This window comes from Artemia sp. Qi Xiang Cuo, chromosome 18 (genome assembly GCF_049724085.1).
Source record: "Artemia sp. Qi Xiang Cuo chromosome 18, ASM4972408v1, whole genome shotgun sequence".
In the NCBI taxonomy this organism is placed as follows: Eukaryota; Metazoa; Arthropoda; class Branchiopoda; order Anostraca; family Artemiidae; genus Artemia; species Artemia sp. Qi Xiang Cuo.
In genome coordinates this window covers 2,911,767-2,936,817 of record NC_142811.1, presented here as the reverse complement: position 1 = coordinate 2,936,817, position 25,051 = coordinate 2,911,767, and the positions used below count along the sequence as shown (strand labels likewise).

The window sequence follows — 25,051 nt, the reverse complement described above, 5'->3', positions numbered from 1 at the left end:
TATCAAAAAATGTTGTGGGTTTCAAAACTGCTAAGTGGTTACCCGTCGGGTTATTTCGAAGAGTATTAACACTCACGACCGACAAATAATTGCTACTATACGAATTAAATTTAAAAAATAACAACAAAACCAAGTAGATAATTGCGAATACCACACCGACTTTCCTTGACGATAAACTAAAAACTAAAAAAAAACAATTAGGAACACATTGTTAACTAATATGTTTATTAAGATCTCATTTCCAATAAAAACGTAAACATACAATGTCAAAAAGCAAGCATTACAATACAAAACCTCCAATAAGTGGTGGCAGCTAGAAAAGGACCTATCAACAGCACAGATAGCAAAAGAATTTTGCGTTTTCGAAGAGACGGGTTAATTTGGGGTAAAAAGTAGCCTATTGTGGTAACACATAAAAAAAAAATACGCAATCAATTAATAGAATTACGAAGGTCTATAATGGGCTGTGTGCCTTGTTAGACAAATATAAAAAAGGATAACGTGAAATTAATGAATCTAACACTACTTTTTATACTTTCAACAAGAATATTTACTAATAATAAACTTAAGGAAGCCCCCATAGGTATGTCATTCACCTGTTTAAAAAATTCCTAAGATATAATCTTCAGTGACGAAGGTTGTAAGAGTATTCAGGACGGCAAATTAGGAAACATTGAAACAGTGAAACAGTGAAATCACATAAAATAATAGGAAAATTAGATGGAAAATTGACCGAAATGGTAATTGACCCAGGGAGTGAGCAAACTTTTGTGCGAATGGACCTAATTAAAAAGACGGAAATAGACCATAAAAATAATATTACAACAGTGTTATTATGGAGATAAGCACCAATGCCCGTCTGCTTGGATAAGAATAGAAATTGCAAATAAGGACGGTACGGTCCAGAGAAAAATGATAAAAGTAGGCTTAGTACCTACGCTAGCAGTAGATTTTTTAGTAGGAGGAGACTTTAGAGATATCGGAAATCTCCTATCGCTAGAAGCAACTTCTTTAACAGAGGAAAAGTTACACTACGACGGAAGAATATGCTGCTTCTTTGACAAGGCGGGGAGGTGGACCGGCCCATAAAACAAATTGGGGGTTGTGCCACCCTGTCGGAAAAATGAAATACTTGATACGCGTGTTCAAAATATTGATAATCCACAAAAATGTGATGCGGAAGTAAAAAGACCACAAAATATTGAAAATAAGACGCGCAAGAATGATTTTTCGGGAAAATTTCCAGAAAATGGAAAACTTGAGAAAACTTTTAATGAATATGAGACGCTAAGCCCCGAAAACTGGAAGTGACTCTTTAAAGAAAGCAAGTCTGTTTTTAATGTTTATGTTTTTTAGTTTTATCAAACCAGTAAGTTGTGCTAGTCCGACAAATGATACATCAAGTAAATCTCTTGAATTTTGTAATGAGCAGGTTGCTAATCATTTTAACTGTTATTGGTTTTTTTTATGTATATGGCATTTTATTTGCGCTGTTTAGTTCCATAGAAACTTCTAATGGAATTGACCGAAGAAGAGGTGTTGAATTGGGAACCGGCCAACTGGAGACCTGACCCAATAACAAAGTTCTTCGTTGTCTGTATAAAATTTGTCCGTTCTTCTACACTCCAGTTCAAGTTTACTAAAATACTTTGTAAGTATTTCTTTACGGCGTGGACTATGTAGATTATATTTTGCTATAATTATGCTAACAATATCTCCCAGGAGTTCACACTAGATCTAAGTTCCGCCTCATTTGATCATTAACTATGACTAGGCGATGTGTCTTTAGTCTTAGACAAATATGTGCTTCAGACATTCATTGTAGATGTTTAAGTGCCCTTTTAAGTTATGTAATTTGTCATATAGTACTCGTTATTGGGAAACATAGGGACATTTTAGGTGGAGTTTTATGCAGGACAGGGGGGGGGGGTGTTATTGTCAGGGTGAATTTTCAATGGGGAGTAAATTTTTGGGAATAAGTTCCATTCGACAAGGATTATTTTCTGGGGGGTAAACGCCCAGAAATTTTTTAGGCACGTAAGTGCTTGAAATATAATCTTCCCCAGAAGCAATTACTGGATTAGGAAAGAGTATAAAAAGGGCATCCACTCATATATTAGCATTCATCCTAACTAACGTTGTAAACTTAAATAATTTCCTGCTGCTTTTCCATTTACGAAAAAACAAGTAGGAAAAAACGGGTTTTAATTTTAATAAAGCAATGAAACAGAAATAAATAAAAACAAATCAATGATTAAAAAAAAATATTGCGAACATTTCGGCTTCACGAAAAAACGAAAAAAAATGTTTTTAAAAATATAACACAAACATAAAATATGAAAGGGGGCAAAGTTAGCAGATTTCAAATAAAGATTAAAATTTACAGCCAGTCCATTTCCTATTGTATGAATAACAAGGCACGGCATATAAAATAAAATATAAACTAAAATGATCCTAAAAACTAAGTTGTTTTATCAAACCAGTAAGTTGTGCTAGTCCAAATACTTTGTAAGTATAAAAACTTTCCAGGTTTTAACGTTGCTTTTTACTTGTATTCGATACAAATTCTGTTAAAATATTAGAAAAATTATAGAAGAAAAAAATAGAAGAAATACTCGAAAGAACAAACTTTCCGCCAGGGCATAGTTTTACCCCCCAGTAAATCAAATAGGGGACAAATTTACCCATCACAAGGTTAATAGATGTCATTATTAGGGCGACATAAATGTTTTTCATGGGGGGGGGGGGGGAAAGTTTGTCAAGCGTGTCGTCTAACGTAACTGTCGTCCACGCCGTAAAGAAATACTTACAAAGTATTTTAGTAAACTTGAACTGGAGTGTAGAAGAACGGACAAATTTTATACAGACAACGAAGAACTTTGTTATTGGGTCAGGTCTCCAGTTGGCCGGTTCCCAATTCAACACCTCTTCTTCGGTCAATTCCATTAGAAAAGTTTCTATGGAACTAAACAGCGCAAATAAAATGCCATATACATAAAAAAACCAATAACAGTTAAAATGATTAGCAACCTGCTCATTACAAAATTCAAGAGATTTACTTGATGTATCATTTGTCGGACTAGCACAACTTACTGGTTTGATAAAACTAAAAAACATACATTAAAAACAGACTTGCTATCTTTGAAGAGTCACTTCCAGTTTTCGGGGCTTCCAATTTTCCTGGAACATTGCTCAATTCTATTTGTGGTTTCCTTATTTTTTCTTGCCCGTTATTCTTCTTATTCTTCACTACTCTGTAAATAAAAAAACAAATGTATAGTACAATTTTCAGCAAAGTACAAACAACAACTTAAGTGTTAGGAGCTGAGGTGGCAGTAACCTCCCTCCCGTTCAGGGCAAATTTTGCTCGTTTCAGGTTTTAACGTTGCTTTTTACTTGTATTCGATACAAATTCTGTTAAACTATTAGAAAAATTAACTTCGAGTTTGGTTTTGTCATATCTGTAACTAAGAATAGAGGGAAAACTTCCCTGGTTAATTCTGGCAGAGAACACGGTCAGCTGTGTAAAAATCTGGATGCTATTATTCGAAGCAATGACCCCCCACCCTTCAAAAAAAAAAAAAAAAAAAAATTTGTCTTAAGCACATATTTTTCTAAGACTAAAGACACATCGCCTAGTCATAGTTAATGATAAAATGAGCACTTTAGCACTTAAAACTAGACCGTCTTTTGTCAATGAAAAGTCCACATAATATCTTCGAAACTATAATAATATTCGGATTCCTTTCAGTCCATCAATCAGATCACCCCCTTTGAGTGTTTCAACGCTAGGGTTTCAACCCCGTGACTGCTTGTCAGTCTGCCTGGAATACTTCACCTCAGTACCTCAGAAAGTGACATTACCTTATTACCTCAGAAAGTGACATTCGTTTCGTGCCTTTAAAAGGATTTTAAAAACATCTTATCTCTTTTTTACGCCCATATGCGGTTGATGTCTCTTGTCCAAGTTGGAATTAGGGGTTGATTTGAGAATTCTGCAAGGCAATTGGCTCTGGCTGGGTTTTCAGTGGGTAGTCACTTGTGGGTGATTTAAGTTTTTTTTTTCTTTCTCTCCTTTTATTGCCCATTTTTGTTTTTCTTTTCTTTCTCCCAACACTCCCTGTAATAGAGCCTTGCAGGGAGACATCTGTGATGTTGAAGGTTTTGTTTTTTCTGATTATCAGTACTGTATACACTTTTTTCCGGCTGGCTTTTCAGCAGGTGTTCACTAGTGGGTGGTTGATTGTTATTTTCTTTTTTGATTTTTTTGATTTTATTTATTTTATTTATCCATTTCATTTATTTATTTTTTATTAATTATGTTTGCCTTTTTCTTTATTTTGTGCGCCTGGTCACAGTATGAACCCATTCTTTCAGAAATCTTGACACATTTATCAGCTAAATTCTTCATATGTATAATTGAAATATGTGTATTTATTTTTATTTGTTTGTTATACATACAGCCAACTAAACAAAGAAATAAAACAATCTCAAGATGGAGGAAAAAACTTTTCCTTTCTTCCTTCATCCCCGATCATAGAGCCTTGTATTTGATTTGATGATTGATTAATTTTTCGATAACAATAATAGGTTTTAATAATAATCTTAAATCTTATAAAATAGAAAACATAGAGATAAAAGAGAAATAGTTATACAAAAGAAAGATATAAAAAGAAACAGAAAAATAAAAAAGGACAAACCGCTCGAAAAAAAACACCCCCTAATGTGTAAATATAAACCCTGAATTGGTATATAAAGAGGTTGGGTTAAAATTCATTTCTAACAAAAATTATTATTATATTTGGAAAGAGCATAAAAAAAAAGACATCGAGTGGTATGTTTACTTTATTTGTAAGTCTATAATATGAAGTGCCAAACATTTACCTTTACTAGCTCGATGAAAACATTTGTCGCCTCTAAGTTATCATTGGTCCAAAGCTCTACGAGAAACATTGAGCGGATATCTATCGGCAAAAAAAACAGCAAAGATGGCCATTTTCACATGGCTCCATCGACCAGGGAAGTTTGGAAAAATAATCAAACGCAACCTGCAGTATAATTTCGTCCGTTCTTCTGCCCTCCAGTTCAAGTTTACTAAAATACGAACTGGAGTGTAGAAGAACGGACAAATTTTATACAGACAACGAAGAACTTTGTTATTGGGTCAGGTCTCCAGTTGGCCGGTTCCCAATTCAACACCTCTTCTTCGGTCAATTCCATTAGAAAAGTTTCTATGGAACTAAACAGCGCAAATAAAATGCCATATACATAAAAATAAATCAAGTAAATCTCTTGAATTTGCTCATTACAAAATTCAAGAGATTTACTTGATGTATCATTTGTCGGACTAGCACAACGGGCAAGAAAAAATAAGGAAACAACAAATAGAATTGAGCAATGTTTATTTGTGGTTTCCTTATTTTTTCTTGCCCGTTATTCTTCTTATTCTTCACTACTCTGTAAATAAAAAAAACAAATGTATAGTACAATTTTCAGCAAAGTACAAACAACAACTTAAGTGTTAGGAGCTGAGGTGGCAGTAACCTCCCTCCCGTTCAGGGCAAATTTTGCTCGTTTCAGGTTTTAACGTTGCTTTTTACTTGTATTCGATACAAATTCTGTTAAACTATTAGAAAAATTAACTTCGAGTTTGGTTTTGTCATATCTGTAACTAAGAATAGAGGGAAAACTTCCCTGGTTAATTCTGGCAGAGAACACGGTCAGCTGTGTAAAAATCTGGATGCTATTATTCGTAGCAATGACCCCCCACCCTTCAAAAAAAAAAAAAAAAAAAAAAAAAAAAAAAAAAAAAAAAAATTGTCTGAAGCACATATTTGTCTAAGACTAAAGACACATCGCCTAGTCATAGTTAATGATCAAATGAGCACTTTAGCACTTAAAACTAGACCGTCTTTTGTCAATGAACAGTCCACATAATATCTTCGTAACTATAATAATATTCGGATTCCTTTCAGTCCATCAATCAGATCACCCCCTTTGAGTGTTTCAACGCTAGGGTTTCAACCCCGTGACTGCTTGTCAGTCTGCCTGGAATACTTCACCTCAGTACCTCAGAAAGTGACATTACCTTATTACCTCAGAAAGTGACATTCGTTTCGTGCCTTTAAAAGGATTTTAAAAACATCTTATCTCTTTTTTACGCCCATATGCGGTTGAGGACTCTTGTCCAAGTTGGAATTAGGGGTTGATTTGAGAATTCTGCAAGGCAATTGGCTCTGGCTGGGTTTTCAGTGGGTAGTCACTTGTGGGTGATTTAAGTTTTTTTTTTCTTTCTCTCCTTTTATTGCCCATTTTTGTTTTTCTTTTCTTTCTCCCAACACTCCCTGTAATAGAGCCTTGCAGGGAGACATCTGTGATGTTGAAGGTTTTGTTTTTTCTGATTATCAGTACTGTATACACTTTTTTCCGGCTGGCTTTTCAGCAGGTGTTCACTAGTGGGTGGTTGATTGTTATTTTCTTTTTTGATTTTTTTGATTTTATTTATTTTATTTATCCATTTCATTTATTTATTTTTTATTAATTATGTTTGCCCTTTTCGTTATTTTGTGCGCATGGTCACAGTATGAACCCATTCTTTCAGAAATCTTGACACATTTATCAGCTAAATTCTTCATATGTATAATTGAAATATGTGTATTTATTTTTATTTGTTTGTTATACATACAGCCAACTAAACAAAGAAATAAAACAATCTCAAGATGAAGGAAAAAACTTTTCCTTTCTTCCTTCATCCCCGATCATAGAGCCTTGTATTTGATTTGATGATTGATTAATTTTTCGATAACAATAATAGGTTTTAATAATAATCTTAAATCTTATAAAATAGAAAACATAGAGATAAAAGAGAAATAGGTATATAAAAGAAAGATATAAAAAGAAATAGAAAAATAAAAAAGGACAAACAGCTCGAAAAAAAAGACCCACAACGTTGAAAACATCGACCCTGACTTTGTCTATATCGGAGTAGGGGTAAAATTTATTTCTAACAAAAATGAATATTATATTTGGAAAGAGCATAAAAAAAAGGCATCGAGTGGTATGTTTACTTTATTTATAAGTCTATAATATGAACTGCCAAACATTTACCTTTACTAGCTCGATGAAAACATTTGTCGCCTCTAAGTTATCATTGGTCCAAAGCTCTACGAGAAACCTTGAGCGGATATCTATCGGCAAAAAAACAGCAAAGATGGCCATTTTCACATGGCTCCATTGACCAGGGAAGTTTGGAAAAATAATCAAACGCAACCTGCAGTATAATTTCGTCCGTTCTTCTGCCCTCCAGTTCAAGTTTACTAAAATACGAACTGGAGTGTAGAAGAACGGACAAATTTTATACAGACAACGAAGAACTTTGTTATTGGGTCAGGTCTCCAGTTGGCCGGTTCCCAATTCAACACCTCTTCTTCGGTCAATTCCATTAGAAAAGTTTCTATGGAACTAAACAGCGCAAATAAAATGCCATATACATAAAAATAAATCAAGTAAATCTCTTGAATTTGCTCATTACAAAATTCAAGAGATTTACTTGATGTATCATTTGTCGGACTAGCACAACGGGCAAGAAAAAATAAGGAAACAACAAATAGAATTGAGCAATGTTTATTTGTGGTTTCCTTATTTTTTCTTGCCCGTTATTCTTCTTATTCTTCACTACTCTGTAAATAAAAAAAACAAATGTATAGTACAATTTTCAGCAAAGTACAAACAACAACTTAAGTGTTAGGAGCTGAGGTGGCAGTAACCTCCCTCCCGTTCAGGGCAAATTTTGCTCGTTTCAGGTTTTAACGTTGCTTTTTACTTGTATTCGATACAAATTCTGTTAAACTATTAGAAAAATTAACTTCGAGTTTGGTTTTGTCATATCTGTAACTAAGAATAGAGGGAAAACTTCCCTGGTTAATTCTGGCAGAGAACACGGTCAGCTGTGTAAAAATCTGGATGCTATTATTCGTAGCAATGACCCCCCACCCTTCAAAAAAAAAAAAAAAAAAAAAAAAAAAAAAAAAAAAAAAAAAAAATTTGTCTGAAGCACATATTTGTCTAAGACTAAAGACACATCGCCTAGTCATAGTTAATGATCAAATGAGCACTTTAGCACTTAAAACTAGACCTTCTTTTGTCAATGAACAGTCCACATAATATCTTCGTAACTATAATAATATTCGGATTCCTTTCAGTCCATCAATCAGATCACCCCCTTTGAGTGTTTCAACGCTAGGGTTTCAACCCCGTGACTGCTTGTCAGTCTGCCTGGAATACTTCACCTCAGTACCTCAGAAAGTGACATTACCTTATTACCTCAGAAAGTGACATTCGTTTCGTGCCTTTAAAAGGATTTTAAAAACATCTTATCTCTTTTTTACGCCCATATGCGGTTGAGGACTCTTGTCCAAGTTGGAATTAGGGGTTGATTTGAGAATTCTGCAAGGCAATTGGCTCTGGCTGGGTTTTCAGTGGGTAGTCACTTGTGGGTGATTTAAGTTTTTTTTTTCTTTCTCTCCTTTTATTGCCCATTTTTGTTTTTCTTTTCTTTCTCCCAACACTCCCTGTAATAGAGCCTTGCAGGGAGACATCTGTGATGTTGAAGGTTTTGTTTTTTCTGATTATCAGTACTGTATACACTTTTTTCCGGCAGGCTTTTCAGCAGGTGTTCACTAGTGGGTGGTTGATTGTTATTTTCTTTTTTGATTTTTTTGATTTTATTTATTTTATTTATCCATTTCATTTATTTATTTTTTATTAATTATGTTTGCCTTTTTCGTTATTTTGTGCGCCTGGTCACAGTATGAACCCATTCTTTCAGAAATCTTGACACATTTATCAGCTAAATTCTTCATATGTATAATTGAAATATGTGTATTTATTTTTATTTGTTTGTTATACATACAGCCAACTAAACAAAGAAATAAAACAATCTCAAGATGAAGGAAAAAACTTTTCCTTTCTTCCTTCATCCCCGATCATAGAGCCTTGTATTTGATTTGATGATTGATTAATTTTTCTATAACAATAATAGGTTTTAATAATAATATTAAATATTATAAAATAGAAAACAGAGATAAAAGAGAAATAGGTATACAAAAGAAAGATATAAAAAGAAATAGAAAATTAAAAAAGGACAAACCGCTCGAAAAAACAGACCCCCTAATGTGCAAATATATACACTGAATTGGTATATATAGGGGTGGGGGTAAAATTTATTTCTAACAAAAATGATTATTATATTTGGAAAGAGCATAAAAAAAGGCATCGAGTGGTATGTTTACTTTATTCGTAAGTCTATAATGTGAACTGCCAAACATTTACCTTTACTAGCTCGATGAAAACATTTGTCGCCTCTAAGTTATCATTGGTCCAAAGCTCTACGAGAAACATTGAGCGGATATCTATCGGCAAAAAAAAAACCAGCCAAGTTGGCTATTTTCACATGGCTCCATCGACCAGGGAAGTTTGGAAAAATAATCAAACTCAACCCGCAGTATAATTTCGTCCGTTCTTCTGCCCTCCAGTTCAAGTTTACTAAAATACGAACTGGAGTGTAGAAGAACGGACAAATTTTATACAGACAACGAAGAACTTTGTTATTGGGTCAGGTCTCCAGTTGGCCGGTTCCCAATTCAACACCTCTTCTTCGGTCAATTCCATTAGAAAAGTTTCTATGGAACTAAACAGCGCAAATAAAATGCCATATACATAAAAATAAATCAAGTAAATCTCTTGAATTTGCTCATTACAAAATTCAAGAGATTTACTTGATGTATCATTTGTCGGACTAGCACAACTTACTGGTTTGATAAAACTAAAAAACATTAAAAACAGACTTGCTATCTTTAAAGAGTCACTTCCAGTTTTCGGGGCTTCCAATTTTCCTGGAACATTGCTCAATTCTATTTGTGGTTTCCTTATTTTTTCTTGCCCGTTATTCTTCTTATTCTTCACTACTCTGTAAATAAAAAAAACAAATGTATAGTACAATTTTTAGCAAAGTACAAACAACAACTTAAGTGTTAGGAGCTCAGGTGGCAGTAACCTCCCTCCCGTTCAGGGCAAATTTTGCTCGTTTCAGGTTTTAACGTTGCTTTTTACTTGTATTCGATACAAATTCTGTTAAACTATTAGAAAAATTAACTTCGAGTTTGGTTTTGTCATATCTGTAACTAAGAATAGAGGGACAACTTCCCTGGTTAATTCTGGCAGAGAACACGGTTAGCTGTGTAAAAATCTGGATGCTATTTTTCGAAGCAATGACCCCCCACCCTTCAAAAAAAAAAAAAAAAAAAAAAAAAAAAAAAAAATGTGTCTGAAGCACATATTTGTCTAAGACTAAAGACACATCGCCTAGTCATAGTTAATGATCAAATGAGGCGAAACTTAGATCTAGTGTGAACTCCTGGGAGATATTGTTAGCATAATTATAACAAAATAAAATCTACTTATGCGATTAACCACTTTCATAAGCTATAGTCAACATAGTCACACATCTTAATAAAAAACAATAACCAAGATCTTAAGCTATGTATTTTTCCTTGATTTTGTCATCAAACTTGCACAACAAAAGCTGAATATTCAAATCGCAAAAAAAAATATTCGGAAAAGCAAATATTTACACCGATTTATTCCGTTGTTGTTCAAAATCTTGTCAAAACTAAGATAAACCTGCGTAATTCAAGCATCATTAGATACACATCCGTTTTCTAGTAAATATTTAAATTTATAGTACTAAAAAGTACCTTTATCGTAGACACCTACTAAATAGTACCTTTATGGTACCAAATGGCTTATTTTTTAGTTTTTACTGTCATTTTAACTTGATTTGAGAACATTAGCTTCAACCTGCCCCCCCCCCCAGATTTTGACGAAATTACGCCACTTCCCCCAACAGGCCAACCTTCAAGGACCCAATAACCGTTTAGAGCTTTTAATAAATTTGAATAATAAATAAAAAAATAAATTTATTTTTTTGTACGAACAAAATGACTGTAGATTTTGTGGTATTAGTTTCGAAGAATTCTTGTTTCGAAGTACCCTTTTTAAGTCAAGAGTGATTGAAGGGCAGCTATCCCCCCCCCCAAACACACACACACATCCATTATTTTCTCAAACACATCCAATCAAAATTTTTAGATAGCCATTTTGTTCAGCATGTTTAAAAGGTCCAGAAGTAATGTCTATGGAGATGACTTTCCCCTTCCCCCGGCCCTCAGGGCAAGGGCTATAAGTTATACAAGTTACCGATTATTAACATATAATGTTTAAATGGAAGGGGTGGTCGTATGAACTTTGGAGGGGGCTCATTCAATAGGAAATCAGAGTCAAAAGTGATCGGAGGACAACAAGCCCCCACCCCCCACCTATTCTTTGTCCCCACTACCTCCGATAGAAATTTTGAGATTAAATTATTTGTTTTTAAAAATCGTCTAAAGAACATATAACAATTCCTCCAGGGCATTGTTATATGTTCTCCCTTTGCTCCCTTTGACACGCAAGGTTTTAATGGAATGGATGGTCACATAAACTTCAGTTGGGGCTCATTTGGTTAGAAATTGGAAGTTATACTGCTCTTTTTAAGAGTCAAATGACACGAGGGAAACAAGCCTCCCACCACACGCCCATTATTACCTAAAACAAACATACAATCACAATTTTGAGACATCTATTTTCTTCAGCATTATTGAAAGATCCAGTAATTATGCCTTTGGAAATGTCACCCCCAATAGCCCTCAGGGCATGGGCTGTAAGTTAGGCAATTCGTTCATTGTTTACATACAACATATGATAATGAGAAAGGTGTACAGCTTATACCTTTACTTTCCCAAAATCGAAATGCATTCAGGTGAGCCTTTCAGGGAATACTGAGGGGAGTGTTGAACTAAATTAAAACACGATATGTGCATATGGGTTGTCAGAAGGGTGTAACTCATGAATGACTGAGTATATTAATTTAAAGCTTCCAGGAAATGATAAAGGAGATGATTGATTGACCAAAAATGCAATATTTGTACATTATTACATCTACGACTACATCTACCACTGCTTCTATTGCTACCACAATTACAACTACTATCCCTACTATTTCTAAAACTACTTCTTCTGTAGCAAGTACTACCAAGGCTGAGGATATTGAAATAAACATCTGAGGAAACATTAAGAAGAATGTTGAACTAAATCAAAACATACTACGTGCATACAGATTGCTGATAGAGGCGTATATTATTGGAAAGGCTTACTGTATCAAGAGGAAACTTATGGGGCATCATGAGTGGGATATTCAACTGACTACAAGGCAACATATACCTGCTACTATTGCATATTAATTCTGCTGTTACTACTACTACGACTACTACTACTACTACTAATAATAATAATACACTATTATTGCTACTACTGTTCCTACTACTATCACTACTCAGTCGCGGAAAAAGCGGGGTAGCATAGTAGCAATGCTACTGGGCAGTTTTCACGGCCTAGTGAAATCTGCTGGCAGATTTTGAAATTCATTGTCAGATTTGGCAGCTTTTGGAATTCTGTCGAATTCTGCTACTGGCAGCTTGGGAACTTTTTCCATACCTGCAACTACTACTTTGATACTAGTACAATTAAGGCTACGCGTATGAAGGTGAAAACTTGACAAAACATTGAGGGGAATTTGAAGTAAATCAAGACACACTATGTACATGAATATTGTAAAAAGAGCGTATCTCAAGAATGGATTACAGCATTAAGTTGGAACTTCCACAGAGTACTCAAAGGGGAAGATCAATTGACAAAAAGGTAATATGTGCTTGCCACTACTACCACTACTAGCACTGCTACTTTTACTAATACTACTACTAATGCTACTGTTGCTACTAAACTACTCCAACTACTACTTCTATTACAACAACTTATAAAGCTTAGGGTGTTAAGATGAAAACGGTGTCAAAGGGGGGTCAAAAGGGCACATCAGTAATATTTTTGAAACGGCTTACCGTATCAAGATGAAATTTCAGGGGCATCATGAGGGAGATGTTCAACTGACTAAAAGGAAACATTTACCACAACTACTGTCATACTAATACTATCAAGGCTAAGTCTACGAAGGTAAAATTTGAGAGAATATTCAGGGCAAATTTGAACTAAATCCAAGGACACTATATGCATTCAGATTGTTAAAAGAGCGTATTTTAATAATTGATTTGTGTATTAAATTGGAACTCTCAAAGAATGCTTAAAGGGGAAGATCAATTGACCAAAAGGCAACATGTGCACGCTACTACTAATGCTACTACAACTGCCACATCTACTAGCTCTAGTAAGGCTAAGAGCATAAAGATAAAAACTCAAGAAGTGTAAGAATATACAGGTTATCAAAAGGACAAATAGGCAATGTCGTATCAATGACTAATTATATTAATTTGAAAACTTCCAAGTTTGATGAGGGAGATGTTCAACTGAGCAAGAGGCAATACGTTGATTTTACTGCTACTTCGAGCACGAGTGCTATTACTGTTAATACTGCTAATAGTACTGCTAGTACTAATACAACTGTTGTGACTGCTATTCTAACTATACCTAAGGGTATGAAGGTGAAATTTCCAGGGGATTTTTAAGGGGGAGGTGAAATGAATCACAACACATCGTACACGTGCAGGTTGTCAAAAGGACATATCAGCAATATCTTAGGAACAGTTTTGAGCGTGAAGTTGAAGCTTACAGGGCTTGTTGTGAGGGATGTTGAACTAACCAAAAGACAATATTTGCATCATAATACTACTCCTTCTACTCATACTACTGCTACTGCTGCTGCTACAATTACTGCTACCATAATTACTACTGTTATTATTATCACTGCTACTAAAGCTAAGGCTATTACTATTAATTCTACTGCTACTACTACTACTACATACTATTACTACTGCAACTACTATTACCACGGGTACTATACTACTATTACTACCGTTGGTACTACTACTGCTACTTAGGCTAACGGTATTAAGGCGAAAACTTTGGGCAAAATTGGAACTGTATTGACCTAGTTCGAAACACACTACGCCCACACAGGTTTTCAGAAGGACATGTCAGCAATATTTCAAAAACGTTCGATTGTATTAAGGTTGAAACTTTCATCGTTTGTTGAAGGAAATGTTGAAGAAAACCAAAGCTGCTATATGCATACTGCTATTAATGCTACTACTGCTACAATAAAAGCTAAGGGTATTTAGATGAAGCTTTCAAGGAATATTTAGGTGGATGATGAACTAAATCAAAACGAACTACTTCTTTTGTTTAGTATAGTTAAGCGGTCCATTAACTATATCTCCAGGGGTATTGGGTATGTCAACCCTCCACAGTTATAAAATTTGCCCATTACGTTTTAAAACTATTTCAAAAGGCACTGTCTGTATAATGGTTGCCAATAAGACATCTCAGCAACACCCCAAGATCAACTGAGGTTATTAAGTTGAAACTTTCAGGGGTACTACTGTTTCTTCTTCTGCTCTTCAATCTAACTAAACCAGAAGAGTGTAAGTGTGTCCGGGTTACTAGAAGATCATAGAAAGAATCTTTTTAAGATGGTATTACGTTTTATTTTTCAGGTCAACTAGAGGAGGTATAAAACTATATTAAACATATTTGTGTCAAGATTTTCAAAGGGGTGCATGTTGCTAAAAATTGTTGAAAAAATTATTCCAATATACAAATAGCACGCCAAATTATAGATTGTTACAGAAAAAAACAGAAAAGATATGAAATATGATCTTCGTTTTCCATCAAAAAGACTGTTTCAGTAAAAAACGAACAGAAATTATGTTAAAAAATACTTTTTTGACAAAATAGATTATTCAAAGAAAAGTAAAGAACTCCTTTAAAACCAACATAAGCCGAAATAAAATCAAATAATCTACCGAGCGTCAAACTAACACAAATCATCATCAATAAATAAATAAAATCCAAAACGAATAGAAATTGCAATAAATAACCGAGTCAAACTCAAAAAAGCAGAAATTAACATGAGTAGGGTTGACAACCCCCACACCTTCTCAAGGCCACTACATAATTTCTACTTTACTTAAAAAAAAAAAAAACACATTTTGAATGTTTTCACTTTTCAACTTTAATAAATTCAAAATTATTAAGACTTTAAGGGATAAATATCAGCATACGTATATTAAACTGACGATGTACATTCATTTGTACTTTTTTTTAGTAAAGTACCATGTAAGTAAAGTACTGTAAAGTAAAGTACAGTAAAGTACCAGTAAAGTACATTCAAATTAGTAGTCTTCAATACAATATATTATTATTTTGGAATGGATTTTCGCCTGTCTTTCCTTTCACTGAGCGAAGTATAGTCCACTGGTACTAAATATATAAAGAGCCAAATGGGAAAGGATTTACGGGAATTCATTTCGACTTTTCCGAGAACACAAGATTTTGACGATTAGGCTAATGTAGCGGTAGGAGCGATTTTTTCGGGCTGATATCGCCTTTCAGTGACACCCCAAGTTTGTGCAAGAAGCAAGGATTTACGTTCTTTTTCCGACTATCGCACAACTACTAAATTTTGTTTCAAGCTAGAAAAGAAACAATATAATTTTAATCACATCACTTCAGCCAGATTGAGATTTTTCCAGACTATTGAAGCCAAATTGACCAGATTTAATTTACTTCTTAAACAGAGGCTAATACCATTTACCCTGATTGGTTACCATAGTATAAGGTCTCATCAGTACGGTGACTAATGGCATAAAATAGCAGAGAGGCGATACGAAGTACGGACGACCACTGTTGCCATACTGGCCTATCCCCCGCCATACTGGCGTATTTTGATGGTGACTGGCGGGATATTTTTGAGTCATCCCGCCAGGCGTAAATTTGGCGTGTTTTTATTTAACTGCCGTATTTTTGGCGTGAAATACTTTATCTGAAAGAGATTATTTTCCTTATTTGAATCCAATTACTTTTTGTCATTTAACGAAGCTGTAATATCCAATAGTATCAGCACATTCTTTCGTTTCATAATAATTTTGTTATTATCTATTTCGAAAATTAGATCATCGAAAACCAGACAAAGGAATTTGACATATATGAATATCATTTTTCCCTCGTATGACTATAAAAGCATCATTTCTTGATTTTTAACCAACTTGTATTGAGTCTAGATAACACAATGTCATTAATTATAGTTCGTCATTCGGACTCGCACATTTCAAGCACACTATTTAGTTGAAAAAACTCTAATTTTTTGTTCTTGAGTATGAACTAGAACTTTATTTTGTTGTGAGTGTAAGTTATTTACTTTCTCAGACCTTTTTTTTTTACTTTTGAAAGATGAAGCGTAGGTAGCCTAATATACAGTTGGTTAATGTGAATTTTATAACGGGGTTGAGGATATCCCGGTACTTTCGCATTATATGGGCCTTTCTAAAAAGTCAAGTTTGGTTAATGCTAATGAAATAAAATAGGATGACTATATGATAGTTTAGAAACAAATTTGGGCTATATATTTGCAAATTAGTGGGAGTGGGGGGCAAAACATTGCATATATGAAACACGTAACCTAAGCTAACCTAGGTACCTTTCCCCCCATCTAAACTCCAAAAAAAAACACAATTTTATATCGTATACACAATTAAAACCACGCTAGACAAAGTATTTCTCTCAGCGGTGTCTTGAATCATCTTGTAAAAACAGGTTTTTCAAAGCGCCTCTGCCGTTTTGACTGTAGCATCTCTTGTTGGACTTCTTTAGAGAGGCCCATATATGGCGAAAGAACCGATATCCCTACTTTGCATTGAAAGGTAATAAGACCTATAAAATCATTAATGGCAACTATATAAATGAGCTCCTCTACCGGAGATTTGGGGCTTTGATACATAAAGGGTAAAGGTGCAGATTAGTGGCTCTCCACGATTAAGTATTTCCACCCTGTTTCTCTCCAAATGGCACTTACCTTAGACGATCTTAGAAATTCTTCATGGTATTAAAGTATACAATAAAAAATTGATCTGCAGTTCATATGGATAGAACGGAAGTGTTTTGAGCCTCATGCCTTTAGTACATCCTGATTTTTACGGTTTTAAGACTTTTAATATCAGTTTTTCAAATGGAAAAAAAAATTTCTGGCCCGGCTGTGGGCTAAAGTGCTGCTGAGATCATAGGGATTGTTGTATCAAAAAAATTAGCTAGCTAAAGGAAAAGTGTCTAAAAACGCAGCATAAGCTAACGCCTTCAATAATTTTCAGTGTGTTTTATTAGAATGGGCTAGATTTAGGACTAATGAGGCAATATAGGCCTAGGCTATATAGCCACCTGTTACAAAAAGAAATAGGCACAAAAAAAAGTAATGGTTTAATAAAAAAAAAATCACTAAACTTTCGTTTTAACCATAATATATAGCCATGCCAGAAGTGGTATTATCAGGGGTGGGGGAGTTAGAAAATAATTTATATACCGTTAATCAATTCAACACAATTTGGGAATTGCGTAAAACATATTTGGAAAGAGAATGGGGAAAGAGAGTGTATATTCTTCTTTTTTTGGTTTTGGTACTTGTGTCTTATAGCCAACACACTCAAGTTCTGTCGAGAAGTGAAGTTTGCTTAATGCAAATGACATAAAATAAAACATGGTAAAAATATAATACTCTATGAACAATATAATGAGAACTACAACAAAGAATTATGGAGGGGAGCACCCAGACCGCGTTATATTAAATATGTAACATAAACTGAGCTAACCTAGCCTAACCTACCCAAGATACCAACTAAATATTTAACTAAAATATAGCTACAATGCAGTTTCCCACCGAGCCGAAGCTAATATTGTCTAGTATGAAGACCATGAAAACCGGTTATTGGCTCATGTTCGTGATACAAGATCTTGAGTGTGGTGGCTACAAGACGAAAGTACCCTGGTTTCTGTCCTATGAGTCTACGTAGGCCACCCTTTTATGTTTCTCGTATAAAGTGAATCCTAATTTTGATATTTTTTTTGGTATCGCTAAATTTGGCAATTTGTTGGAAGATTTCTTATCTGAACTGAACTATATAATAAAAAAAACTTACTTCATAGAAAGTTTCTAATTGTTGGGAGTTCAGAGTCGCATCCAGTATACCTCCCCCCTCTCCCCCTCCCCCCTAATTCCAAGACACAGCGCTAGACCATGCCCTTTTTTACAGGTGTGTGTTATTTGGTATCGTGAACAACCTTTTGACTAGAAATAAATAACTCTAAATTGAAACAAAGGTAGCTCGAGGAGTTGCCCACTTAATGAGGCTTAGTGTTCATCCTCGGAGTGCCATATGTGCCGCAAAGTTCTTCAAGTCCTTACACTGTTCTTCCGCACATGGCATAAAGGTTCATAAATGGGCTTCTTCAAAAGCAGACTAGAATCAGAAGCAGATAAAAAAAAATTGACCTAAAACTTACCCAACTATAACTAGCAGGCCATGCGCGTGTCGCGGCGCAAGCCGCGACACGCGCAAAAATTATTTGACTGTGTGCACTGAAAATTGTTGTGAAACACTCAGGTTTGGGGAATTTTAGCACTTAGGAACTGACCGTGTCGGCAGTCATGGTTTTCAAAGGCTCTGGCGTATTTTTCAGAGTCTGGCGTATTTTTGATACACCTTCTGGCAACACTGCATACGACTATTGAGGACTGGAATGATTACAGTGACTAAAGGGAAGCAAGCAAAGAAAATAGAAACAGGTTTCTTGATTTACACATGTGTGGTCTTGCAAAAAACGAATTTTTTAGCAGTGTCACTATGTGAAAGGTCTAAATCAATTTTCCAACTGTAGCAACAATTAGCGGTAAAATTCTAATTTAGCTACTTTTTGCTATCAAACGGTTCGTGGTAACAAACTGTAAGTAAGGAGCGACGCGGCTCAATGGTAACCGAAACTCTAAAAAACAGGACTTTGAGTCCAATAGATACATCAAAAGAATCGGATTTGAATGCTGATTTCAAATATACAAGTTTCATCAAGTTTAGTTCTACTCATCAAAAGTTACGCGCCTGAGAAAATTTGGCTGATTTTTGAAAAAAAGGGGGAACGACCCCCTAAAAGCTATAGAACCTTAATCGAAATCACACCATCAGATTCAGCGTATAAGAGAACCCAGCTGCAGAGGTTTTAAGTTCCTGTCAGCAAAAATATGGAATTTCGTATTTTTTTTTTTGCCAGAAGAAAGATCACGGATGCGTGTTAATTTGTTTTTTTTTTTCCAGGGGTGATAGTATCGACCCAGTGGTCCTAGAATATCGTGGGAGGGCTCATTGGAACGGGAATTAAAAGTTCTAGTGGCCCTTTAAGTGACCCAAAAAATGGAGGGCAACTAGGCCCCTTCCCACGCTCATTTTTTCCCCAAAGTAACCCGATCAAAATTTTGAGATAGCCATTTTGCTCAGTATGGTCAAAAATATGATAACTATGTCTTTTTGGATGACTTAATCCCCCAAAATCCCCTGGGGGAGAGCTGAAAGTTATGAACTTTACCCTATGTTACATATAGTATCGGTTATTGGGAAGTATACAGACGTTTTCAGGGGAGATTTTTTCTGGTAGTGAGGGGGGGGGGAGGGGTTTATGTGGGAGGATCTGTCCATGGAGGAAGTTTTCATGGGGGAAAGAATATTGCTATGAAGGGGGCGCCGGATTTTCCAGCATTATTTAAAAAAAGATAAGAAATTAAATGAAATAAAAAAAAGTTTTTCAACTGAAAGTAAGAAGCAAGATAAAACTTGAAACGAAAATAAAATATGTAATAAATGTGTTTGCCTACCTCCTAGTCATCGTTCTGTCTTTTAAACCGAAGATTTTTAGAATCTTCTTTAGCACTTTCTACCCCCGTTAAAAGCAGTTGTACAAGTTGGGGCAATCTTAAAGGATTGGGAATATACTTAAATCCTAGCGACATGATCGAAGCCCTAACGAGGGGATGACCCCCCCCCCCCCTAGACGTATTAAAAACATAAGAATATAGAAGCTCGTTACGTCAGTTAATTACTAATTTATGTATATTTATTACTAATAAAAACATTCGTAAATAAAATTAAACAAGTTTCGAGAAAGCCATTTAACCAAATAAAAGTAAAATTAATAGGCAAATTTTGTTTCAATTATTCGTGTACGATGAGCCAAAATCAAAACCTGTATTAATTCAAAAACGTTCAAAATTAAATAAAATAAAAACAAGTTCCTTTAACTGAAAGTAAGGAGCGACGTTAAAACTTAAAACGAACAGAAATTATTCCGTATATGAAAGGGGCTATCCCTTCCTCAACGCCTCGCTCTATACACTAAAGTTTGACTTTCTCACAACTCTATTTTTTTATAACAATTAAAAACTTTAGCGTAAAGAGCGAGGCGTTGAGGATGGGACAGCCCCTTTTATATACGGAATAATTTCTGTTCGTTTTAAGTTTTAACGTCGCTCCTTACTTTCAGATAAAAAGAATTTTTTTTTTTTATTTAATCCTGGAGAGGTTAGGTTAGAAAAATGAAATTTTCAGTAATGAATCCAGGGCCAAGAACATACTCCAGGAAGGTATTGTCAAGCTTCCATGTTAACCCTCTTGTAATTTCTAAGTCTTAGAAATTTGCCTAATCGAAAGTTCTATACCTATTGAAATTTTGACAAAACAATATATTATATTAATTTTCAGTTATCAATTTCTTTTCCTCTGGCTTTAGTTCTGAAATGCAATTCCTGTTATTTGAGTACGATTTTAAGCCATATCAATGGGGTTTTTTTCTTCAGAATTTAGGAAATGTATTTGTGGATCTTTGAAACCTTATAAATTGGGATTGAACAAAGTTGTGAAGCTGAAAACAGTTGTGTTGTACTTGATTTAAGCAGAAGATCTATTTTGCAAGGTTTCACTTTTATAACACACACATTTTTAAAGGTCATCAAAGGTCAGGGCTCTCCAGAGGGAGAAAGAGTGGAGATAGTTACTTCCAAATACCTTCCTGGGACATACTTTAGTCTGTAGACCCATCCCTGAAAGTTTCATTTCCCTAACCTAACCCCTTTCCAAAATAGCAAAAAGCAGCTAAACTTGAATTTTACCCAATTAGCTCAAATTAAAACTAGAATCCATGCAGTTTTTAGCACAAAATTCAATTGCATATGTCTTGGTTAATGAAAATGGAAAAAAAAACCATCGCTACCTGTGATCAAACAGTTCGTGGTAACGAACTGTAAGCAAGGAGCGACCCGGCTCAATAGTAACCGAATCTCTAGAAAACGGAATTTTGATACCAATAGACACATCAAAAGCATCAGATTTTAATGCTGATTTCAAATATGTAAGTTTCATCAAGTTTAGTTCTACCCATCAAAAAGTTACGCGCCCGAGAAAATTTCGCTGATTTTCGAAAAAAGGGAGAAAGACCCCCTAAAAGTTATAGAACCTTACTGAAAATCACACCATCATATTCAGCGTATCAGAGAACCCTAATGTAGAGGTTTCAAGCTTCCATCTACAAAAATGTGGAATATTGCATTTTTTGCCAGAAGAAAGATCACGGATGCGTGTTTATTTGTTTTTGTTGTTGTTTTTTTTTACAGGGGTGATCGTATCGACCCAGTGGTTCTAGAATATCGTGGGAGGGCTCATTGGAACGGAAACTAAAAGTTCTAGTGCCATTTTTAAGTGACCAGAAAATGGAGGGCAACTAGGCCCCCTCCCATGCTCATTTTTTCCCAAAGTCACCCGATCAAAATTTTTGAGATAGCCATTTTGTTCAGCATGGTCGAAAATATGATAACTATGTCTTTTAGGATGAATTAATTCCTCGAAGTCCCCTGGGGAAGGGCTGAAAGTTATGAACTTCACCCAATGTTAACATGTAGTATTGGTTATTGGGAAGTATACAGACTTTTTCAGAGGTATTTTTCTGGTATTGGGGGGGTATATGGGAGGATCTTTCCATGAAGGAAGTTTTCATGGGGGAAGGAACATTGCTATGAAGGGGGCGCCGGATTTCCCAGTATTATCTAAAAAAAAGATCATATATTAAATAAATAAAAAAAAACAAGTTTTTCAACTGAATTTAAGGAGCAAAATCAAAACTTAAAACGAACAGAAAATATTACGTATAAGATTGGGTTCACCCCCTAGTCAATACCTCGCTCTTTAAGCCAAAGATATTTTAGTACTTTCATAAGAGCTATTTATTCTTATTAACGGCCTTTGTGATTAAGGGTAATTTTTAAAGAATTGAAACAAAATTCGAACTTTAGCTTAAAGAGCAAGGTGTTGGACTAGGGGGCGAACCCTCTAATATACGTATTAAACATATATGAATATGGAAGTTCTTTACTTAAGTTAATTAGTAAGTTACGTATATTTATTACTAATAAAAACATTCGTAAATAAAATTAAACAAGTTTCGAGAAAGCCATTTAAGCAAATAAAAGTAAAATTAATATTCAAATTTTTTTTTAGTTATTCATGTACAGTGAGCCAAAATCAAAACCTGCATTAATTCAAAAACGTTCAAAAACTAAATAAAAAAACAAGTTTTTTTTAACTGAAAGTAAGGAACAATGTTAAAACTTAAAACGAACAGAAATTATTCATTATATGAAAGGGGCGTTCCCCTCCTCAACGCCTCGCTCTTTACGCTAGTTTGACTTTCTCACAACTCTTATTTTTTTTCTAAATAAAATACTTTAGCGTAAAGAGCGAGGCGTTGAGGAGGGGACAGCCCCTTTCATATACGGAATAATTTCTGTTCGTTTTAAGTTTTAACGTCGCTCCTTACTTTCAGAAAAAAAAAAAAAAAAAAAATTATTTAATCCTGGAGAGAGGTTAGGTTAGAAAAATGAAATTTTCAGTAATGAATCCAAGGTCAAAAACATACTCCAGGAGGGTATTGCCAAGCTTCCATGTTAATCCTCTTCTGATTTCTAAGTCTTAGAAATTTGCCTACTTGACAGTTCTATCTATACCTATTGAATTTCTCACAACTCTATTTTTTTTTAAATAAAAAACTTAAGCGTAAAGAGTGAGGCGTTCAGGAGGGGACAGCGCCATTTCATATACGGAATAATTTCTATTCGTTTTAAGTTTTAACGTCGTTCCTTACTTTCAGTTAAGAAAAACTTGTTTTTTTTATTTAATTCCATAATAGATGCAGAGGCTTACAAATAGTAACCCCTCATTACATTCTGCCCCTCTTTTAACTTGTAACCATCCAGGAATTACTTAGGAGCTGGTCGAAGTTGATGAATTATGAGATGATTAGATAAAACATAAACTGTCTTTTGGTTCCTCTATACAAAAAGACCTAAAAAGAAATGTGTAATGTGTCTATATAAAAAGAATGTGTAAATTTCACAAAAGATGTTGAATTGCCTACAAAGTTAATATTTAACGATTTTTTAGCTTGTTGATTCGAAATCCGAGGCTAATATTGCGACGCAACAGTCAGAAAAAAGATAATAAGTGCTAAATTCACTACTATTGTTTTATTTCACCCCCAAGCCAGATTTTTTCGATTTCTAAATTTAATGATTATAAATCTGAAGCTAGTGTTCTAATAAAAACACCAAGTGCCCATCGAACAATTGGTGGACATATTACACCATGCTAATAACACGAGCTATTCAAGAAATTATGATCTGGCATAGATAGAGCTCTCGCTGCATCTCCATCCCACCCCATCCAATGGCCCTCTTCCCGGCCCTCAGAGTGCAAGAAGCGCAAAAGCAGTAATCGCATCTTTGAGTCTACAAAACATGAAGCACATTCTGCGGCCTATGTGCTTTTAGAAAGTGCTCAAATCAAGAGTAATGGAAACTTGAAACGTACAATAAAATTCTGACAGTACGACCCCCCCCCCCCTAAAAGACATAGTTTTTAAGTTTCAATTGACATGACTTCACTGTGAAATTGCAACTTCTGACAGGAATATTTTTTTAAATTGGAAAAAATACACTTTATTTATCTCGTAGAATTTATACATAGAAGGAACATTTATAGTTACCATTTGAAATGTAGAAGTAGCCCCCATCCCCCACCCTAGAAAACGGAACACCAGAGTTCCCTAGAGTCTATGTTTTTACAAAAAAAAAGTTTAAAATATATATTTAAAAAAACCTCTCGCATCCGCTAAGATTCTACTCGTCTGTCGATCATTTAACTGACCCTGTAAATCAATATTTTTCAAAAATCTTTCCTTAGAAAAAAAACACCAGAAAAAAAACTTTTCTTGGAAAAAAATGCTCCATAGCTGCAAATATAGCCAAGAAAATTGAAATTACGTACCAATGAAATCAATTAATGTTATGAATGAAATACCGTGCATTATTTAATGATAAAAAGGAAGAGAAAGAGAAAGAAAGAAAGAAAGAGTGAGAGAAGGATGGAGAAAAATAAAGAAAAAAGAGAGAGAAAAGGAGTGAAAGAAAGAGAAGAGAGAGAGAGAGATTTACCAGAAACTTTATCTTGTGGCTTCTTCCCTTGATATGAAAAAACCATCGACTTGAAATTTCCCGATTTATCGCACAAAACAGAGTTCACAAAATCTTTATCCTTGACATCAATTACATAATCAAGACCTGAAAAAAAAGTTGTAGTACAAATAAAAATATAGAGTCAGCAAAAAAAAAAAAAAAACAACGGAGGACGATAAAAAATAGCAATTATAATAATACAAAACTGAATCGGCGAAGTTCACTACACTTATTTTGCTGAATTAGGCTTTGAATGGTGGATTTATAAAAATACCTGAATTTTCTTCTTTTTGAGGGAAACTTACATGTTTCTTTGGTTTGATTTTTTGGACAACCAAAGGATGCGCATCTTAGCTTTTCTCTATTAGAAAATTAATTTTGTTGCATTATATCTCATTTTTTCCACTGTTTGCATTTCCTTAAGATGAAAGCAGGGGAAACTAGATCCTTCACTTGGGATAGGGAGACCATTTGCCCTATTGACCAATGCCCTAGAAGACCATCTGTAATTTGCCTACAAACGTCATGACTTCTTGTTCTCAGCCTTGACCTCAGTAGAAATTTAGTCAACTT

General features: G+C 34.6%; 1 long non-coding RNA gene across 1 annotated transcript; it reads right to left on the bottom strand.

Annotated features, from left to right (window-relative positions):
• Window positions 1–208: 208 nt before the first annotated feature.
• Window positions 209–24,584, bottom strand: LOC148941119 (uncharacterized). The gene is made up of 3 exons (XR_016143270.1): window positions 24,458–24,584; window positions 9,833–9,967; window positions 209–3,254 (listed from the first exon to the last, which is right to left on the bottom strand). It is a non-coding gene; the product is annotated as an uncharacterized LOC148941119 (long non-coding RNA).
• Window positions 24,585–25,051: the final 467 nt, after the last annotated feature.